The 23497-nt window shown below is 39.4% G+C and overlaps 1 protein-coding gene across 3 annotated transcripts in view; it reads right to left on the bottom strand.

Moving 5' to 3' along the window:
• Positions 1 to 21463, bottom strand: part of Plppr5 (phospholipid phosphatase related 5) — a 279779-nt gene extending 258316 nt beyond the window's left edge. For all 3 annotated transcript variants that reach the window (XM_063281942.1, XM_008761462.4, XM_039102433.2), the window contains exon 1: positions 21283 to 21463. The gene's annotated coding sequence lies outside the window, so the exon portion shown is untranslated. The remainder of the gene's footprint in view (positions 1 to 21282) is intronic.
• Positions 21464 to 23497: the final 2034 nt, after the last annotated feature.

The following is a 23497-nucleotide window of genomic DNA, read 5'->3' as shown; positions in this document are numbered from 1 at the left end:
CAAACCTCAGGCGAAGGACACAGTGGTACCCTTTGCATTGGCAGTACATCCTCAGGGAAGTCTCAGTCCCAGAACATCATGTGTGACTTGAAAGAAATAAAAAAATTGAGCATGGTGGTTTCTAATCCCGTCCACAAAACTAAAGGTGAAGCATTTCATTAAGTTAAAGGTAAAGCCTGGAGTTAGGAAGGTTTTTAGTTGCATAGACTTGAACACACATTTTGTTCAGAAACTGTTCATCTATAGAGGTCTGCACATGAGGAGTTTGGGCTATTGTACTAGAAGTTCTCACACTTAATCGGTCTGGATACTGGAAGAACAAGTTAATGAAGGTGAGGACAATGTCAAGGAAACAGTGAGACCAGAGACGGGCATCTAGTTTCCAAGCTCAATGGGCTTTGTGTGGACTTGTTTAGGATTGTTTTCTATCCCTGTGCTGAATGTTACTGGATGTGGAGGCTTATTCATGAAAGAAGAGCAATCATTAGAATCAAACTAAAGGCTCAAAGAGGCAACATCAGAAAAGAAGAAGACTAGATCGAAGACAGAGTGGTATGTCTGAAGGAAATAATAACAAATAGGACAAGAATGCACCACAGGGGCACCTCTGCCATTTGTTGAAACAAATTTAAATGTTAAATATGGCTACCTCTCTTTTTCTGGTGTGATGTGATATCTCTTGGTGCTTTAACTTGCATCTCCCTGATGATTAATGATGTAGAGAGTTTTTTCATATAAATGTTGGCAATGCGCGCCAACATTGCCAAATGTGACAGATGTCTCTGTAGGTCTATTGCCTATTTTTCAAGACAAGTTTGTTTTGTTCTATAGGCATTGAGCATTCCACATTTCTGATGTATTCTAGATATTAACTCCAGTTAGAAATTTTTTAAAAAAAATTCTAAAAATAATAAAGACTGGCAAGAATTTGGAAAAAAAATTCAATTATATGACTGTTCCTTGAATTCTGTGGCTGGGAATGTAAATTACTAAATTTTTTATCAAAAAGCCTCAAAAGATAAGAAGCTGGGAGCTGGAGAGCCTGCTGAGAAGTTAAGAGTCCCTATGGTTCTTACAAAGGATTCCAGTTTGGTTTCAAGCACCTATTGGTGTCCATAACATCCTGTTACTCCAACTCCAGAAAATCTGACATTCTCTGCTCTCCATAAGAACTGAAAAACACATATGTACACATAGTTAAAAAATTAATTTTTAAAAGGTTAAAACATAGACTATCACATTAAGATATGATAATTCCACTACTGACTATGAATCCAAAAAAAAAATTGAAAGATTATTGAAGAGACACCAGTACTCCCATGGTCCTTATATGACCACTCATAGTGGCAAAGAAAGTAGTCAGCTTTAAGTGGCCATGAGAGGCTGAACAGATATTTTTGTTTTAATTGTGTGTGTGTGTGTGTGTGTGTGTGTGTGTGTGTGTGTGTTTACATACATGGATGCAGGTGCCCATGGAGGACACAAGATGTTTTGGGATCCTCTGGAGCTAGAGATGATTATAAAGTGAACAATGTGGGTGCTGGGACTTGAACCCAGTCTTTTGCAAGAGTGGTAATCACTCTTAACCACTGAGCCACCCATCCAAGCCCTGAAGGGATATTTAAAGAAATGTGGTCTCTACATAATATGCTCCAGGCATAAGCAAAAGTATGCCCTGTTATTTGTAATGTGATTGAGATGAAGATCACCACATTAGATGAAGGAACCCAGGCACAGAACAAGTGTCCTGTGACTTTATTAATATGTACTGTGCTATGAAAGCACAGAGAGTTGCTTTCATAGGTGTTGAGAATACAATGATGGCTACTAGAGTCTGGAATCCTCTGGAAGAGAAGAAGGAAAAGGAAACGGTCAATTAGTTGGTAATAAGTGATTCATTTAGGAGTAGGGATTTCTGATGCTTCTGTGTTGAAAAGTAATATGACTACAGATATGAAACACGAACTATAAATTCCAAAGGCATGAAAGAAACATTTCTAATATTGTCACAGTAAAAAGGTAATAAATTCTTGAAGGGATATGCAGTTATTCCCGATTTTGACATTATCCAATGTATGCCTGTGCTAAACTATCACATGGTACCCAGTGTCACATTGATCTTTTATGTTTTTATGTGTCAACTGAGCATCAATTTCATTGTTAGCGTGATTACCCATGAAGGGATTGTTACGATTAGTCTTGAGGCGCTGACGTCAGGACAGGGGAGCTGATCACAGGGGAAGCACGTGTAGCAGAAGACCTCTATTGATTCCACGTCTACCAAATACAGCATGTGATGCCCAATTTAACTGTAACTTCTGGGAAGCACAGCAGACGTTTTATCACAGAAGCAGTTCCAAACATTGCATGTATTGGAGATAAATTTTAAATAGTCACGACGCGTCAAAAAATCCAAACTGTGTTGTATTTTGATTTTCTAAACCTGCTAACCATATCATTCCTCCAAGACAGAGTAGATGACCCCCCCACACCAAATAACATTGTACAAGTGCTACTGTGAGAAATCAGGTGATACGTGTTTTTAAAATGCTGCTCTTATGATGTCTGCAAGCTAGGAAATACTTCAAAGAGAAAGAGATGGGGCACTCGCTGCATATTTCATTTTGAAGTTTTTTTCTTCGTTGATTTTCTGCCTAAAAGGCTCCATCTTGTGGTTGATAGCATATTCCAGAAATAGGTCTGACGTTTATTATGGTTCATATCACTGGATTGAAACTATGTTCATGTTATGACTGTTTTGCCTCATCCTGGAGCTATCTAAATGAAATCTGTCCAGATGTAAGTTGTGAAAGAGTAAGTGCATTTAGCAGACTTTCTGGTACTCCAGGAAGGCCCAGCCTAAGAGAAAAGGGCAGACCCGTGGAACTAAAGACAAAGAAAAAAGTGCCTGCTGAGGTTTTTTTTTAATGACACTAAAAATGTCATGATAGCAATGGATACCAGTCAGAGTAATTACTGACATCATTGTCTTATGTGCTGTTCATGTATGAATATCAGAAAAGCTTTATGGATCAGTTATTATTAATAATATTCAGGTTTTTAAATGGCATTCAGTCATTGCATACAAAAATCATTGAATTTAAAAGGGCAAATCAAGGACCACTGGGGCAAAAAAAAAAGTGTTGCATTCCTTAATACAATTTGCAAAGGAAATTCTCAATCAATATCTCATGTATAAGAACTCTCATGTAAAAGTTGTCAATGCCATTATGTTATAACCTTGAGTATGTAGAAATATGCATATAGGAAGATGTGCCTTACTCAAAAAAAAAAATTCCAAAACACAGGAGGACACCCAACACACTACTGGTTAGCATCAGCTCTGTAACTGAAATAAAAAAGAGGTACTGAGCATGTGATGTGGTGTTTTAGCTGAAGCAGGTTTTCATTCAATGAAAAATACATTCCCAGCTCACTTCAGTAGCTCAAGGATCATTCTCAGACCTGAATTATTCTCATATCAGCAATAAGATAAAGACTATGTTTAATATCATTAAGTTGTTACAATGATAAAGAATATGTAGTTACTTTTTTCTTTGCTGGGACAAAGTGCCTAACTAAAGCCACCTAAAGAAGGAAGGTCTGGATTGGTTCATTGTTCAGGGTGATATGACCCAGAGTGGTAGGAAGGTGCGGGATTGGGAACATGAAGCATCTGGTCGAATTGCCGTGCAGTCTGGAAACAAAGAGATGAATGGTGTGACCTTGTGCTTTCCCGCTGCTCGTCCCCCTTTTATCCAGCCTAGGCCTTCCATCCACATTTAGGGTAGGCCTCCCCATCATAGTTTACCTTTTAGCTTAAAAGCACTTTTATCTTATAACTGATAAGTAGAAGTAATTAATGCATTCAACTTCTACACGTATGCCTAAAACACTAATAATTGGTTCTGGACTTGATTTGTCTAAATTATTGAGATATATTAATTTCCAACCCAGAGATTGCCTTGGTGCTGTCACAGAGGCAATACAGGAGGAAGTGGCTAGCTAGCTTTTGCTTATTGATTTTCATCTGTGTCAGGGAGACGATTTTCTCCACAGGTAGGTAGCAAGTGTCTCGATGGATGCTTGACATTGATGAATATCTTGGAGATACTGTACTAGAAACTCCTTGTGGGTATATTGACTGTACTACTCCTGTTTGTTTGTTTGTTTGTTTGTTTGTTTGTTTGTTTTGCTAACTAGGAACAGACTCAATAATGAAACAGACAATTTCAAATTACTCTCCACACTAATCCTTCCATTCACATCAATTGACATCATTCTTTAAGATTAAGTCTAATGACTTTAACGATTTGCCCTTTAACATCTTAAGAGGAAAGCTTTTTAAACTTTGGATTAATAGATAACTCCTCTTATGACAGAAATACATATCATTGTAGCTTTATACATTTAATTATATATAACTATTCATGTTTAGCTGTGCATAGTTATAAGATGCTATAGGAGAAAATGTTTGAAATATGTGAGCACACAGTGTAGTCCACATAAAAGTAAATCAGCAAAAGCTATACTATGATGATATCCACGACTCTTCCACCAGCATTTGCTGAGTGAGCATTGTGGAAGGCTGAGTTCCGCATGACAGAGTAAACAATATGGATCTCTGTCTACCTAGCCTTTGGAGCACAATGGAAGAGACGACCTCGAAAACTACAAGTTTACTAGTGAATCCAGAATTGTCTGGTCTACCTTAAGACAGGAAGATAAACAAATTGCAATCTGAAAGAGTGGCAAGAAGGACTTGAATTGAGGGTAAAGATCACAGCAAAGATAGTCTGGCCCAACTGATCTTTGAAGTAAGAGGGCATCCCAATGTTAATAGGATTTTTCCTTATTGGCATGTGATGACCTTGAAAACATGTCAGAAACACTCCAATTAAATACTTCACTCAAAACCATTTCAAAAATCTTAAATATGATTTAATCTTTGAAAACTACTCTTTTCGTAAGTAATGACATGAACACAACACGGTACTGGAGCCAATTCATAATATAAGGAGAAATACACTTACACCTCTACATACATTAATAATGTCTCATAAATTCAGGAGATACATAAATTTTGTCCTAAAATTCAGTTAAAATGATTTGTGTCTGTCTTTTGATAGCTTTTTGCAAGGCAGGGTGAACAAATATGGGGAAATGTTTATAGTCCTTTTAATTCATGTTTGACAAGCAGCAGAATATACAGAAAGAAATAAAATGCTGAGCAAAAGCAGCACAGGGTGGAGGTTAGTGAAGATTGGATGGTAATAATTACCTTATCCTATTATTTGACCATGTTTGTTGAAAGCAATAGAAAAGTTTTCCATCAATAACAAGGCTTCAGTTGATAGCAGGATAACAAGAATATCAGCAGACTACATTTGACGTTCACTTGTGATGTGCTTGGCCTAATAATTTGCAAAAACTACCTCATCTGATTTTTCTGGATATATGTGGGGGGAAAGGTTCATAGAAAGAAAGAGATGTATCCAGTATCTCTCAGAGCTCATCAAATGTAGTCAGGATTCAGTTCTGTGTCTGTCCCCCTCCATGGTCCTTTTCTTAGACATAATATTCTAACTTTATTTTGTTGCTGGGTACAATAACAAAAAGGGGGTTTGGTATTTGTCAAACTGAAGTCAAGGCAGGAACCTGAAAGTCGGCCTGCTTACTATTCCACAGAGAATACTGCTAACCAGATAACTCTCTGACAGCCAGGCAAAAGACAGCAGAAGGTGTATAGAGGGTGCCCCTTAAGAGGCCTGGGCAAAATCATACTCAGATGCATTCACTATGCAAGCCCAGGACCACATGCATAGAAACCAGAACCACCATGATTACTGAGCTCTCATATGCCAACTAAAAATCAAGAAAGTCCCCTATAGATATATAGGCAGATTATACAGGGTTGTATCATGTTGATTGCTATAATTAGGGCAGGCAACAAGATTTTACTAAAGAATAACTGTTTCCAACTTCAGTAGTGTAAAATAAACATTTTAAATTCCAAAGTGTCCCTTTCCCAGCCCTGGCTATCAGAAGGATGACTCTGAGACCATTTATTATTAGAGGCCTAACCCTCTGGCTCTGGCTCACTCCCTGACTGCCTCGTAACTTACTTAACCATTTATCCTACTGTCTATCGTTTGGTCAGTTACCTATCTTCAGACCCAGCCTACTTCTTTCAGGTCTCTTCAGGGTCTCCCTGAGTTCATCCAACTGCTGGTTTACATCCGTCTCCTCACTCCATCTGTCTCTCTGATCCATCTGTCCCTTCTCTTTACTGCTATTTCTCAGAATCCTCTCTCTTCCTGCTTGTGTCCCACCTCCTATGTCCTGCCTCAGCTAGCTGGCCATCAGCTGTTTTATTTATAGGTGATGTTCACAAAAGATTCTCTCTACACAGTAGGACGTCAGAATATTTTTTAGAACTTGGAAGCTATTAAACAGGTCATAAAATCTGAAAACAGATTTGTGCTCAAATCATTGAAGGTTGAGTGAATATTCCAGTAATGGTTTAGTGAAAGGCATAGCAATTATTTGTATTTACGTTGTGCTGTGCCATATCCCGCTTCTAGTTAGAACAGACTCCTATGAAAAACGTATGCTGAACCCAGCAGAAAAAGCTGAGACTCCAGATGACTCTCCTGCATTCAACTGGTGATTCTAAACTAGATTTGAACTTTATACTGATTTTAATAGGTAATAAATATATTATAAGATTTTACCAATTATGGGTTCTTCTGAAATAAGATATAAATTACAGACATACAGTGGGAGTTCTTAAATGCAAAATGCTCAGAAAATCCTTAGTGATTGTTTCTAAATGTTAACCGAAGAACAAAATCTGTTCTCAAATGATACCTGTTGCAAACCTTCAGGTTGGTAAGGCAGGAGAGAGTCAATGAAAACTTTGCAACAAGTCTTCCCACACTAAATGTTTTATGTGCCTCCCAAGGTATTTGTTTGTATATGGGCACAAGTAGTATGAAGAATGAACTAAAAGTATCACCAATATTAATTTTAAGAGTATTACTTCCTCTTCTTCAGGGATAATTTCTGATAGTAATTTGTGTTTCAGTGTATTTCTTCTCACTATTTCTGACTCTGGTCACCCAGTACTACATTACCCAACAATATGGCAGCCGACCTTTAAATACCCAGAGACCTATGAAGACATCCACCATAGAAACACACATATAAACACCACATGTACACGTGTACTTTGGCTCTGAATTATTTATTTTGACCAAATACTTAGCTTTGCACTTAGCATCTTATGATGATAAATATTTACAACCTTTCTATTTCTGTTCAGAAGCAGCTCAACTGGGGGATTTTGGCTCAGTGGTTCCTTTAAAGGTCCTTTTGTGTTGTTGGCCAGGGATGAAGTCATTGGGAATTCTGACTGAAAGGACAGACCCCTTCACAGATGGCTCTCTTATTACTGCCCGGGGCCTCTGTGTCTTGCCAAGAGGACACTTATGATGACTGTTCATGTGGTATGGTAGCTGAAACTGGCTGTTACTCCTTCCTCGGGATGCCTGAGTATTATTGGTAAGACTACCATGGCCTCAGAGTATATATGCACAGGACACATGACCTTAAAACACAGTAGGAGCTATACAGTGGTAAGAAGGGATCACAAAATGGGACAGAAGGATGAGGGAACCCAGTGAGAGAACGAGAGAGAGAGAGAGAGAGAGAGAGAGAGAGAGAGAGAGAGAGAACTAAAATGTATTATTAAAATGCCAAAATGAAACTCATTATTTTTATGCTAATTTTAAGAATTCAGTTAAAGCCAGGAGAATGGCTTCAGACAAAACTCAGCATTCAAAATGTGACCAAAATTTTTACTTTGTTCATCTGAACTTACAGAGTCATATAAATTGAATTTTTGCTGGAGCCTATGAATTCTGACTCTGAATTAAAACCAATCCTAAAATGAAATTGTATTTTATAAAATTTAATTTTGTTAATGGCCCCAAATTCCAAAATTAGGAAACTAAAGTAGAATATATGGTACTAGAAAGCAGGCTAGCTCAAGGTAACTCTTGTTCCTAAATATTCTTTAGAAATGGTTTTAACCTGAGAGGTTATCCCAACAGCACAATCTTTTAATTTATGCCTAGAGGATCCAGTTTATTCATGCCAGTATGAAATCTGCTTGGGGACATAAGAATATTTCACATAGAGTAATACCCACATAGACAATTAAAGGCATCTTAATATAATATATGTCAAGGTTTGAATGAGAACATTCCCCATAGGCTCATATATTTCAATATCTGGTTTTATTTTGTGGAACTGTTTGAATTAGAAGGTGTGGCTTTGTTGGAGAGGCTGTATCACTAGGAGTGGGCTCTGAGGTTTCAAAAGTCTGTACCATTTCCGGTGTCTTTCTTTCTACTGTGTATTTATGGGTCAAAATATAAGCTCCCAGCTATTGGTCCAGTACCATATCTACCTGCCCATTACTGTGTTCCCCACCACGATGATCATGGACTCATTCTCTGGAACTATAAGCCCCAAATAAAATCTTTTTTGAATTTCCTATAATTTTCTTTGGTCAAACAAAGTATCTTATCCCAGCAATAGAAAAGTAACTAAAATAACTAAGACACCAACTTTAAATATTTAAACTAATAATGATATAGCCAATTTGCATTTGGGGTAGATGAGATGGCCCAGTAGGTAAACCCTTTTGCTGCCAAACCTGCTGATCTGAGTTTGCTCCTTGCAATCCACATTATGGAAAGGGAGCACTGACTTCTGCATGTTGTTTTCTGACTTCTAACACCGTGCCATTCTGTGTGTAAGCATACACAATAATCAACAATAAAATAATTAGAGTTTTATGCAATTGGCATTAAAGAGACATTAGGAAAATCATTTTTCATTTAACTTTTCCTAAACAGGGTAAGCCAATGTCTTTAACTTCTCAAAGCCAAAGGCGCCCATAGATACAGCTATGCTCTCAGCTTTAAGAAAAGTTACATGAATACTGACGGCAATGTCTCTGGTGTAGAAATGTGGAAGGAGAAACTAGTTCCTCTGTTATACTAACAATGTGGTAAGAGTGCCACATTTTTCAAGCCCCACTCTTACTTCAATATAAAGCTAAATAAAATAAAACAAACACAAAATCAAATTATCATCTAAAAACTGGGTTCAGTATTGAAAGACATGAATATTTCAGTCAACTGTATTCTATTGCAAACACACAGTTAAAAACCATTTGCCGCCTTCCTAACATTCAGACAAACCTGGAGTCATTCAAAGGCTATTATTTTCCTTTCTCTGCCCTGTGCAGAAAGCTAAACAATAGTTATGTTCAATAGATTTGCAATGCTAATGACAGGATGAGTGAAAAATCACTGCGATGGCTTTATTGAATTTATGTTAATGAATTGTCTCAAACTATAATTAGAATTTTATTAATATTTTGAAGTAATTATGAGGGCTGGATGGGAGTATTTTTATTATTGTATTAAATAAAGTTTAATTCCTTTTTGGGCAAAGGAATGTTATTATTAGTTGCTATGAAAAATAGGTACCAAAAACACACATTCTTTCTTAGGAAATTTAGGCCCTATATAGTGGTAAGCAACATGGAAAAACAGCTGTACTCATTCTATTTCACATCTGAGGATTATCAGATTAATATCTCATTGATTAAAATGAATTATTATTCCCTTTATCAGTCAGGTCAATCAAATACCAAAGAAAAGCTATCTTCAACTGCATGAGAAATAAAAAAGTATCTCAACTAAAACAAACTAATTAGTATTCATTAGGTAGTTAGTCCCTCCAAGGCAAAATATTCCATTTTAGAAGCTTGTTAAGATTCAGTATGTTTGAAATCAAAATAAAAAAAATCCAACCTTTATAGAAGTTCTTTCAGACTTAGAAAGTGAGCAACTCTACTGCTTCAGGAAGTACCTGAAACTGACCAAATTCACTAAAATTCTTCCGATCTAAGCTAATATAAGCAGCAAGGCCTGGTGAGAGATACGGGGCAACCTCTTGATCTATCTTCAGGTTGTGCAATACATTACAGGCTTCTAGTTTTGTGAGCCATCACTCATGCTTAGATGAATTTCGTTGGTACAGCTGTCTTTGAGTTATTTTTTTGTTCCTGGAAGTAACCCTCCAACCATAGTCCTATAAATAAAACTCTTTGGTTCACTAGTTGGACTTTGAAGGTATCCTTACTTCGGTCTATAGTTGGTTTCCTATTTGGGATGAGTCAACATTTGTTCACATCTTTCTAACAATAGTGTTACAAACCATAATCAAGGAAAGGGAATTAAAGGAAAAGAACAAAATCAAGTTATAATATAAAACTTTGGTAAACTATATGCATGAATTAGAGTGGAAGGGATCCACCGGGAACATAATGTAAAGAACATAAAAATTATTGTTGGTGACTAAATATCCTCTTATTACTTAAAGCGTTTGTTGAGCAAGCTTGATCCACCATACAGTAGTCAGGAGCACTTTTAATTCCTGTATGAGTAAAATAAGCCAACAGCATCCCTTTCCCAGAAACTTGTGGCGATTCAGAGCTTTGTGCATGGCAGTGGGAAGGGTGATTCTAACACAACCCTACTCACCTTCATTTGATCTGTGGAAAATCAAAAACCATGAGTCATGGCAGCCAAAGCAAAGCAGTGTTTGTAGATGGGGCAATGTAACTTGATCTTGTCATATGATACCCACTCCTGCTATTACAGTTATCCTCTGCTCTGGGTTAAATGCTGCAGCAGAGCACCTGATCTGGTGCTAGGGCATCGGGTAACAGGAAAGAACAGGGGCAAGGTTGCTATATGCCTCCATTTCAAATTCTGACTCACTCATTCTGACAGACTGACTAAACAAAAGAGGAGACTCTGGTTGCATAAAGGACGATTTGGAAACTGCCTGCCTAGGACTCAGCTGTTTGGTTACCTTACATTTAGAAAGAACAGTTAGTAGAAGAAATTAAACTTTTGAGGAAAAAATAATTTATGAGACTGGCTTTTAGATATTGGTCAAATTTAGTCATTTTGAGAGACATGGCATGGTACTTCAAAATACACACCCATCAAAAGTTACAAGTTGGAAGAAAGGACCCATGTTCTTAGTTATCCACACATACACCCAAATATTTCTTTATTAACTAAAAAACGATCACAGTTAGGTGTTTGCTTATGACACAGTAATAACATCCCAAAAGTCTCTTTAAAGGAGGTAGGGTTGACTGCCAAGTGGAAGAGACCAGGCTGGCCTCCATTCCACAACCCAGCTTGGACTGTCTATATGGCTGGAATAGTCCCTCTTTGGTTGGCCCAATGCCCCACAATGCTAAGTCCTGACCTCATGGCTACTCTGCCAGACATGTGAACTCCCCTGGAATCTAAGACTAGGAAAGTCACCCCACAGATCCCCTTGCCCTTTCTTCCTGCTTTTCAGGTGAGAAACTGCTAAGGACAAGTGCAAACCAGCAATAGGAGAAGAAAATGGAGTCATGCCTTTCCCTCTGTTACTTTTCCAGTTGCTTTAGAAATTTGTCAATGTGAGTAAATTTTCTTCTCTTTGAATTTGTATAGCTTGCTTAGAAGACTAGGAAGCCTCTTATTGGTTTTCTAATGAGAAACATCTTCCTCAAGGACCTGGAATTCATCTCTACATAAAGGAGTCTGTACCACCTCCAGTCTCTGTGGGAGGGTAGGAGCTTCTTCCATGGACACCTTTCATCTAGGTACAATAACTCCTCCACTCAAAAAAAAAAGAAAGAAAGAAAAGTAAGTCCCCTGCATTCTCTGGATAAAGACAATTAGCTAACTCAGAGGGTCACTCCAATTACAAGATACACTTAGGAGGACTTGTAGTTCACAACAGATCTTGTCAAAGTCCTCTTAACTGAAGTCTGGTTACTGTTTGTCTTAAAGCCTACAATAGGTTTTACCACCTCAGCTATACAGAAAAGCCTAATTATTACATTCTACAATCCCATAAGCAAATTGTCTATGCTAAGCACTATGCTCTTTTAATGTTTATGAAATAATGAAAGACCTCCTACCTCATCCCATTACCTTTGTTAATAGTGGAGAAGTTTAGAGAATTCTTTGTTTTATGATTTTAAATCCTATTTCTCCAGCACAGGCAAAGTTTGTCTGAATTCCCAGTGACCTTTCAATTTCCAGGAGAACCTCAAACCCTGATGTCAGGATCATAACACTGTTTTATTCATTTAACTCAGAGCTGGCCCTGTTCTGTTCTTACTCCACTAAAAAGGAGGATGGCGCTAGTGACACAAATGCCAAGAATGCTCCTGGCAGCCTTTGGACAGCAGCTGCATTAGTCTCTTGCCTGTCTATCGTTTTATTCACTTCTGAAAAACAACAAAATATTACAGTACAATTTTGCTATTTTTTTTAAAATTCCTCATCTTGTTAGAAGCCACCTAAGAGGTGGTCCATCATTTTGCACGGCATCTGATGGATGAGCTCTAGGATACAGGGTCCTTCGAGTCCTCATTCCAGGTCTGCTTCTTGCTGCTGATTTGCCTTTGCTGTCACTATTATATAGCCTAATGATCCCTGGGTATTGGCCACCCTATTGGGCAAAGTTCCTGCAGATCAACATGAAGATGAGCTTTCATGAATGAATGCTGTTTAGGTAAATTAATGATTTTATAGAATTCCTGATTTGCTTGAATAGTTTAGGAGATGTTTTTAGTTGCTTTGTCAGAAAGATGCAAATCAAGAATAGAATGTGCCCACTCCTCATTGACAGTAAATAAAGGCTACATAATAAAGAATAGAATGGGTTTTCACAATTACACTAAAAAGAGAAATATGCTTAGGACAAGTGTGCAATCAAGAAAAACATTCATTCTACATCATATCCAAGAATGAAGCCACAAGTTTGCACTATATCTAAAAAGTTATAAGAAAGCCAGAGGAAATAAAGAAAGTGTGGCTTTTGGGCCCCAGTCCCATATACCAAATGTAGCATATGTATATGTTTGTTGGTCAATATACATACATACATACATACATACATACATACATACACACACACACATACATACATACATATATACATGTGTAAGTATATGTGTATGTATATAAGTATGCATGAACATTTGTGGAGTTAGTGAGACAGGTGGTTGGACCAGACCATGATGTATGTGTATGAGTGGGTATTTGGGTGTGTATGTGTGTGTGACTGTGTGTGTGTGTGTGTGTGTGTGTGAGAGAGAGAGAGAGAGAGAGAGAGAGAGAGAGTGAGAGAGAGAGAGAGAGTGTGTGTGTGTGTGTGTGTTGTCTGTGTAAATGATTTTCCTTCTTTTCCTTTCTTTTCTCTCTTGTTCACAAAGAGTTAACACGTTCCAAGCCTCTTGCCTGGCCAGCAAGAGGTCCTTGAGCTATAGAGAAAAGAGCCTTAGCAATTAACCCTTTTCTCCTTAATTCTTGCTGCTGCCAGCCACAGAATAGTAAGAAAGCAGTGCTTATTAACACAAAATAGTAAAAGAAAAGAAACAAGCATTTATTAATACAAAATAAGAGAGTTACAAGGCTAGAGGTCATCAGTCTTTGACTTTTATCTGAAGCTAGGTCCTGCCTCATACTGTTCATTCTAAAGGTTGAGGCAGGCCACTGTTTGCCATCTCTCCTCTTTCCCTCTCTCCCTCCCTCCCTCTCTCTATCCCTTCCTCCTTCCCTCCCTGTAACCTCCCTGCCCTATGGTGAGCCAGACAGTTCCACATCACATGAGTCCTAAGCACTTAACAACCTTTAAGTGCCCAGATCACTGTTGCTAGCTGTATGCGTATTGTACAACAGATGGCTGCAATTATCTTATCTTGCAAGACTGAACCCTGGCACAACTGAGCAACTACTCCAACCTTGCCTACATCTCAGCCTCTAAACTGCATTGTAATCCCTGATCCCATTAGTCCGATATCTTTAGATATGGCAGTTAAACAGAATAGCGTTTGTCACTCCATGGCTGGACTATGTCATTAGCACGCTATCTATCGTCTAGGTTTATACTTCAAACATGTCCAGGCACTTCTCTCTTTAAGACAGAATAATATTGCCCTGTGTGTGTAGATCACATTTTCTTTGTGACTGTCTAAGTTCTTCTGGATAATGCTACAACAAGGGCAGAGATGAAAATATCTTTGCATTCTTGTCTTTGATTTTTATGGCTATAAATATGATTGTTGTATGAGGATGCTCCTCATTTTAAGCTTCAGAGAAGCCTTCCTACAGGTTTCACAACAGCAGTATGACTTTTCCTTCTCAACATCAATTCCTAAGGATTTCAGGTTTTTGCCATCCTCACCAACATTTTTTTTGTGATTTTAATAGCTGCCATTTTTATTTATTTTCTGTTTATTCTGAGATTCTGTCTCAAAAAAAAAAAACAAGATGGACCAAGACTAATACACAACTCTCAAAAATTATCCTCTGGTCTCACATGTATGTGCACACACCTGTACCTGTATACACATGAACACACTCATGCAGAAGCTCAGGAAGTAAACAGGGGTGCGCATTCACTCCACAATCCAGAAATATTGTCACTCACAATGATTCAGTAGTGACAATGAGGCAGTAGAAAACTTATAGACTGAAAGCTATCCCACAGGACTGAAAGAACAAAAAAAGATACAGCATCCCCTCCAAGCGGGATGTACAGCCACCCTCTTTGCTGGTTAAACTAAATATTTAAACATACACTTAGCCTGTTTAGCTCTGATCAGAGTTCCGTGTTAATTCAATTACTTTGCAGCTATAAATAGATGAACAAGTGTCTCCAGATGGGGTAAGCAAAGCAGGTTAGGTAGATGAGTTTGATGTAAAATAGAAAACCAGGGGCAAAGTCTGACAGATATGTGGCTGAGAAATGCAGAATCTAGGGGAAAAATGTTGGCTGTGATCTGGATCTGATTCACTGCCCTATACCTCCTGTGTCTAAGGCTGGTTCCCTGAGCAGAGCTCAGGTCAGGAGTTTTGGGAAGGTGAATGGATCATGAAAGCTCAGACCTTATCAGTGGATTAATTCACTGATTCATTCATAATGGATGCCCGCACTGGGAGTTAGTAGAACTTCAAAATAAGGGGACTAATGGAAGAAGTTGATCTGAGAGGGACTGTATCCTCCCTAGCTCCTTGTTCTTTTTTAAAGATTTGTTTATTTTATGTATGTGAGTACACTGTAGATACTCTCAGACACACCAGAAGAGGACATCGAATCCCATCACAGATGGTTGTGAGCCACCCTGTGGTTGCTGGGAATTGAACTCAGGACCTCTGGAAGAGCAGCCAGTGCTCTAACCACTTAGCCATCTCTCCAGCCCTTAGCTCCTTCTTTAGTCTCTCCCTGCTGACCAACCTCCAGGAGGTGAGCAGCTCTTCCACACTACCGTCTTGACTCACTTCAGGCCTAGAAACAGTGAAGGCTGCCAACCATGGACTTAACATCTATGAAAACATGATTTTTCGGTTGAATTTCCCAAGTATTTTGCTACAATGATATAAAATTTACATCGTATTGGATCATTGGAAGGAGAAGAATGAGGAAATCTCAATGATCCAAGTCCAGTGAGATTCAGGGAATAGAAATATCTGTGAGTCTGGACCAAGAATTTAAAGAAGAAAGTCACTAATTCAGATGTGTTGTATATCACATCACGCAAGGTGTCCTATTTTCTTCCTTCCTTCCTTCCTTCCTTCCTTCCTTCCTTCTTTTAATTTATGCCCCATTTTCTTAAACAAATAATTATCCTAGCTGAGTCAGCAAAGATCCTACCACATAGCAGGATCAGAGATAGAGGTGACCTGACAGTTAACTTCTAGAAAAATAGTCTGCCTTGCATAGTCGCACTGACTTCAATAATATGATCAACCTAAATTCTGCTTTTCCCTATGTAGTTTATTCACAAGAATCTTTATTCAATTGCAAAGTAATTTTCACACACTGTACAAGCAGTTGAGATTGTGCTTATCTTAAAGTCACTGAAAAGAGAAACTACAAGACTTTTCCTGGGAACCCAAAAGGTTAATTGTTCTTAGTCTCTTGATTGGCGCTTCTAGAAGAGGCCAAACAAAGGCAGAGACAGCGTACTCTCTGACAAATGTGTTTCTAAACACTGAGAGCTTCATTGTCTATTTTGCCCTATCATTGTTCATGTTTCCAGTCCTCCTGAACAGAGCTGTGATTGTAAATGCTAGAATTGTGTTTGAAGGGAGAATGAAAGTCAACCTTGTCCTCTCCCAGTTCTGATAAGGAAGGGACAGTGTAGGAGAAAAGGCAGATAGCATTTATGACAAGGCCACCCGAGAAATGTTGTATCTCTTCCTCTTGCATTCTGCTAACCTTTACAAGAGCAAAGGAGCTACGTAACCCCTTCTGACCTTAGGGTCTCGGACTAAAGACCCCCACAGGAACAGTGGATCCTCAAACTAATGAGAACAAGGAAACATCATAAAATAGTCAGGCATTTGCTCCTCAAAAAGTTGGAGCGACAGTCAGACTCAGAAAGTCACAGGCATAGAATCAAACCAGTATTTGCTATTAGCTCTTGCAACAACTGAAATTTCTCAAATTTCTTGACTACACCAGGGTTCAGAGATGCCATTTATGCAGCAAGCCCCCAGGTATTGCTAGTGCTGGTGTACCATCACCACCCTGGGAATGCATGGAAGGAAGGCAGAACTGCACAGCAATAATGGAGAGCACTCCGTTAGCACGAACAACTCCCAAAGGTCAAAACAAAGCACTAGGTTGGACAACTTGAGAACCATTTGAACATGAGCTATCAGAAATGGCAGGTAGTGTCCCAATCATCTGCGATGAGATGAAATGATTCGAGTGTGGATGACTGATTTGTAATACATGATCCTTAAGCAGAATTCTTCTTGTCTATTACTACTTTAGTCTCAGTCCTCCAAAACTATACAGATCATATGCAAAAATACATTTCTAGCAATCTCTATACAAGAGACTTGCCAATTGCAAACTCCCAAATTTGTCTCAGGGCCACAATCGTTTAATTTAAAATAATTTTCCATAGTCCAGTATGGATGAGGACACATGTAATTTCAACACTTGGAAGGTGGGGACAGAAGAATCAGGAGGTCAAAGTCATCCTGAGGTGTATAGGTGTTTTGAAGAGAACCTGGTCTGTCAAAAGCAACAATCATTTCTGATCTTTTGTCTTTTTACCTTAGTGGAGAAGCTATCCCTTTTCAGAGAAAGTCAGGACCGGTTAGTTGATAGACAAGCACTGTATATATGATAGTCAAGTCAATTTATGTTCTGAATCCACAAGACAGAAATTAGCCTGCCGTGATAATCACATAACCATGGAGTATTAATACTTGCTTCTCACCTACCTACCTGTTGTAGCATCAGGCAGTGAAAGATGTAGACGAAAATGAGACAATAAGGTAGAAGCCTTTAGTTGTGAGGAGGATCAAGAGAGCACACATGTGAAAACATTTACCTTACTATAAATGCGTACTCCCCACCCATTAAACACATTCTTCTCGGAATCAATACTACTTTAACAAAATGTCACAGAGTTACTACCAGTGATTCTTCTTACTACCATGGTATTTATTGCTGATTATGATAGTTAAGATAATTGTCAAATTCAGTGGTTTTCAATCTGTGGTTCATGACCCCCTTGGGGGTTTAATGACCTTTTCACAGGGATTGCCTAAGACCGTTGGAAAGCACAGGTATTTATGGTACATTTCATACAGTAACAAGCTTACAGTTATAAAGTAACAACAAATATAATCTCATAATCCACAATTCATGTTGTGTGTTGGGGTCATCACAACATGACGAACTGTATTACAGGGTCACATGATTAGGAAGGCTGGGAAACAGTGGTCTAATTTACAAACTACTACTTAGACTTGTAGTCTTTGTTTTCAGCATTAAAATTTAAATAATATGGAACTAGTTAACAATGAATCATAGTTTTGACTTAGACAATTTTCAGAGGATTACTACGGGTCTTGGAATCATACCTAAAGAAAATGACATTCTAAAATTTTCTGTTTTAGTAAAAACTAGCATGAATATGTGGTTGACATTCAACAGCGCATGTGCGGGAGTCAGAGGACAACTTGTTAAACTTGGTATCCACCTTCCTCCTGCCTGAGCTTTCAGGAATTAAACTCACATCCCGAGGCTTGCATAGCAAGCTCCTTTCCCCACTGAACCATCTCACCACTCCTTAAGAGTATCCACTTAAAAAATGTATTTCAAAAAGAAATGTTTGCTTTGGATCCTAGGGCTAAATCCATTGTTTCCACTGTTGTCTTCATAGAGGCTTGGTTTCAAAACACTTATTTACTTTTTAAAATAAAATATAATAAGATGAAGCGAAAACTATCCTATCAAAAGTTGAACATGGCAACCCAACAGGAGAAGAATCCCAAGAACAAGCACAAGAGACAGAGACCCACACTCAGGGTTTCCATAAAAATACTAAGCCAATCGCTACAATGCACTTGCAGAGGACCTGGTGCATAGCCATGTAAGCCTTGTGCCTGCTGCTTCAGTCTCTGTGACCTTATATGATCTGTGTTATTTCAGAAAACATGAGTTTAGGACCGGGAGGGAAGGTGATCAGTAGAAGGATCGGGTATTGGAACTACAGTCGAATGGTAGGAAACAGGCATCTGCCTGGAGGTAGGGGTAAGGGTTAAGACTGAGTGTATCTGTAAAAATGAGCTGGAAATAGGTACAAGGAGGGGCAGCTAAGAAAGGAGCAGAGATGTCGCAGCTGTATCTCCACAATGGAACAATCAGGCCCAGAAAATAGAAACATTCAGCCAACTGATTATCCTGCTTCCTCACTGTGCTCAGGGAGGAGCCTGACCATGACTGACCCCAGATAGCTGGTACCGCAGTCCAGCAGCTAGGTGGGTGTTGGGTCAACTCTGAAACTATGCATCGTTCCTGCATTTCTGAATAACCTGCAGTACAGGTTGGTCTGAGTCTTGGTAGGAGAAATATAGGGTGAGAGCAAGAGAGGAAAAACTGGTTATATCACATTAGGCACTGAGAAACTGACTCACTCTTGGGACAGACCCATGTGATTTTTGGGATACTTTTAGACCCTGTCAAGTTGCTTCTAAGTTTCAGGCCCTCCTGTCTTGAATTAGAAAAAAAATGATTATGCTCAGCTGTAGATGGAACATCTGTATGGACCCCCACACTCAAGGCTCAGGGAACATTCTAGAAGAGAAGATAGAAAGAATGTAAAAGGCTGTGAAAGGAATGTGAGGACTCTCTCCTCCCTCCCTTTCCTTCTCCCCCTGTGTGTTCTCTCTCTCTCTCTCTCTCTCTCTCTCTCTCTCTCTCTCTCTCTCCACATGTTCACTGCCTGCCTCTTCCTTTCTCTCTCTCTTCTCCTTCTGTCCTTCTCTGTCCCCTTCCCGTGTCCCAAATAAACTTCATTTTAAACAAAGAAAGAAAGGAAGAAAGAAAGAAAGAAAGAAAGAAAGAAAGAAAGGAAGAAAGAAAGAAAGGAGGAATATGAGATACAGAGGATATCAAGGAAAGAACTATGGGAATTCTGGCTTTTGGATAGGACATGACTTTTACACGCAGGAACTATCAGAAGTAATGCTTGCCTGCACAAGACTCATCAAGATTAAGACACTTAAAATTCCAACACTGATAGGAGAGATGCTCCCAAGTTCCTGTCAGGAACTGAGAAGCTATTGGCCATTGATAGTTGGTGAGTGAAGGGGAGTTGTTTATCCTTAGTGGTGTGGTAGTGATAGATTGCTTATGGTCCCACATCCCACGGTCATGTGGGCAACACAACTGGACTCATTGGAATGAATGTACATATATATTTTCACATACGTGTGTGTGTGTGTGTGTGTGTGTGTGTGTGTGAATATTTATAAAATTGGAAGAGAGATGTATTGGTAGGTGCCTAGGAAAAGTGAAAAGAGAAAACAGAAAATAGATATGATCATGATACATTTATAAAAATTTCAAGAAACCAATAAAAATATTAAAGGAAAAAAATAAAGACTCAAATTAAAAATTCTTTAGACCATAATCAAAGCAGGGAAGCTAGGAGTCATTGTGCTCCTAAGAAACATTATTTCCTCCAGTAACCTGTTTAGCTCTCCTCTACTCAGCACACTCATGCACACACAGACACACAGACAGAGCTTATGTACACACAGAAACCCATGCGCATACTAAGACTCTCCTAGATACTGTTTCAAGGCTGACAGTGCAGACAGTGCCACATCCTTACTGCCTGATCTCTGCTACTGGTCATACTCACATTTGGGGAATGTTGAATACATGCCATCATGAAATCTGACCTTGCTAAACATTTGCATCATGTCTGAATTGCTATAAGATGTCCTAAATATCCTTGACTTTTGTACTTTTTTAACTAGTAGTAAACAACTACCTTCACAAAAGACACACACACACACACACACACACACACACACACGCACTCGACAACACATATCAGACATATCCACTCAAACATGCACTACATCTCACGTTTTCAAACCCTGCCATTACTGTCATCTTGATCTAAATGTGACCCATTGGAAGAGCAGGACAATTTTACAGCTCCGTGGAGTGGCATTTTAAGGCTCATTACAAGGCCTAAAATGATTTGCGTTGCCTCCTACTCTAAAATACAAGCTTTTTAAAAATAAAGTCTCGCTATAAATAGAACTGTTCTGAAATTACACAGGGCACATAATTAAGTGGTACACGCTGAAGCACTCAGAAGCTTCATCAGTCTCCGGGAACTCTTGCTGTGACACTGACATTCAGAAAAGACACAGTCCTGATTCTGGAGCCACCAGACCGGTGGACAAGGTAGCCACTGATGTAACTTCCCAGGGTGAAGTGGGCAAGGCAGCTACATGCACAGCCTCTCTGGATAGGTTAAGACTATTCAACTGAGGAAGACCCGAACTAGTCTTGTTCTTACCACAAACCACTGGAATGTGGGTAACTAAAATCTCCACTGTGCCATTGGCCTTTGTCCCACTTGAAGAAACAGGGCTACCCTTTCCTTCTGCTTCAGGGTAGCCCAGGAAGCTGTTGATACAGCGCCAGAAAGTTGGCAGTTTAAGGGAAATGGAGCTTCTCTCGGGGCAGCAAATCTACTGACACACATGGGTTTTTCTGTCCTTGGCAAGCTTGGTGCTCGGGAACTACAGAAGAGCAGGTAACAGATAGGAGGAAAAGATCCCTAATGTCTCTTACCTGCCGCCAGACTACAGCTCCTCTTGCCTCTGCAGAGTGCCAGGCGCGGTTACTTTAGTAGGCAGCCAGTGAGGGGCATCAATATTTAAATGGGAAAGGGACAGGGTAGGAGGGGGTGAGGACAGAGCAAGGACTGAGAAGTAATCTTTGCAGAAAGAGGCCAGAAAGTATCCGCTTCCTTTCTCTAATGACTAATTGTCTCTGGGCTTTGAGGATGAGTGACAAGGCCTGGCAAGTCTTTTCCGCACAAGAGTGGGAAGGCCAAGAGGAAAGAGAAAGGGGAGAAGAGGGCTGTGGAATAAAAGGAAAATATGGAAAGGGGAGGAGTGGAAAGAAGGACAACAAGGGAAGGAAGAAATAAGCATATTATGGAAAGGAATAAAAGAACAGAAAGAGAAGAAGTTTAACGATAAAAATAAAAATTGGACATAAATATGTTGAGTGGTGGGAACAAATTCATATAAACAAATCTTGGAGGAAGCTTTATGTTGTTGGTGGTGGTAGTGATGGTGGTTTCTTTGTTGTTGTTGCTGGGTTTGCTGTTTTTACTTTTCTAAACAGAGAGAAGAAGCAAAGATAAATGATCATTAATTTTTTAAAGAGTGACGAATGGCGTCGTATGTGAAAATCCAGTCAGTGATGGTACAAAATGATGGATGGCCGCACACTGCACTAGTATGAGAACGAATTCAGGGCCATGCATTGCAGTCGTTAGGATGCCATGTTCAGCCTTTAAAGGAAGTAGCTTCATTTTCTCCTTGCTCAAACCTTGAGGCAAAGCATTCGTTATCAGGAGAACTCTTCATGGCTATTTTATATAATTTTCAGACAGAGAAGTTTCTTCATTCTTGCTAGAGCTGACTTATGATAACAGACAAGAACAAAAAAAAAGAAACGAACAGAAATGAAGGGACCCTGGGAAAGTGTAACATCCTAGCCGAAATGGAGATATTGAAAGAGATGTGTGTGTCCCTCCCTTTGGTTCATGGACGATTGAAACAATGGATTTTAAGAAATTCAAGTTTCTCAGGGAGTCTCATATTGGGAGAGGAAAAAATTGAAGCTTAGTTCAAGTCAGAGAAGAAACTTGTTTCCCAGAAAAAAAAAGATTTCACATTACAGGAGATGCTAGAACCAAGACAGTGTGTCAGTGCTAGAGCGATGGGTGAGACCCTAGCCAGACAGGACTGCTTAGCTATGCATACCCCTTGCCTTCTATTTAAACCTAATCTTCATTCTTTTATTTCAGGTCCCAGCTGCTGGACTTTGGAGCAGGGGTCAGTGGACCTTTGTCCCTCTTCCTAACGTGGCCATGTTGACTAAATCATGCTTTCTTCCTCATAATCACCTGTCTCCTAATAAAAGTACTGATAATGAATAGCTTAACCTGGTAGGGTCACCAGGTTTCTGCCTCTAATGTCACAACTATAGCAACCAATATATGGTAAAAGGTCACCTGATAACAAGGAGTTAGAAAGATAGAGTTTTCATTGATAAGTGGCTATTAGCCCAAATGCTTGAATTACCCTAGATGCCTAGAACAAATGAAACTCAAGACAGATGATCAAAATGTGAATGCTTCACTCCTTCTTTAAAAGGGGAACAAGAATACCCTTGGCAGGGAATAGAGAGGCAAAGATTAAAACAGACACAGAAGGAACACCCATTCAGAGCCTGCCCCACATGTGGCCCATGCATATACAGCCATCCAATTAGACAAGATGGATGAAGCAAAGAAGTGCAGGCCGACAGGAGCCGGATGTAGATCGCTCTTGAGAGACACAGCCAGAATACAGCAAATAGAGAGAAGAATGCCAGCAGCAAACCACTGAACTGAGAATAGGACCCCCGTTGAAGGAATCAGAGAAAGAACTGGAAGAGCTTGAAGGGGCTCGAGACCCCATATGTACAACAATGCCAAACAACCAGAGCTTCCAGGGACTAAGCCACTACCTAAAGACTATACATGGACTGACCCTGGACTCTGACCTCATAGGTAGCAATGAATATCCTAGTAAGAGCACACAGTGGAAGGGGAAGCCCTGGGTCCTGCTAAGACTGAACCCCCAGTGAACTAGACTGTTGGGGGGAGGGCGGCAAGGGGGGGGGAGGATGGGGAGGGGAATATCCATAAAGAAGGGGAGGGGGGAGGGGGATGTTTGCCTGGAATCCGGGAAAGGGAATAACACTCGAAATGTATATAAGAAATACTCAA

Source organism: Rattus norvegicus, chromosome 2 (genome assembly GCF_036323735.1).
Source record: "Rattus norvegicus strain BN/NHsdMcwi chromosome 2, GRCr8, whole genome shotgun sequence".
NCBI lineage: Eukaryota > Metazoa > Chordata > Mammalia > Rodentia > Muridae > Rattus > Rattus norvegicus.
Note: the sequence above shows the minus strand (reverse complement) of the source record. Positions and strands in the feature narration are given on the sequence as shown.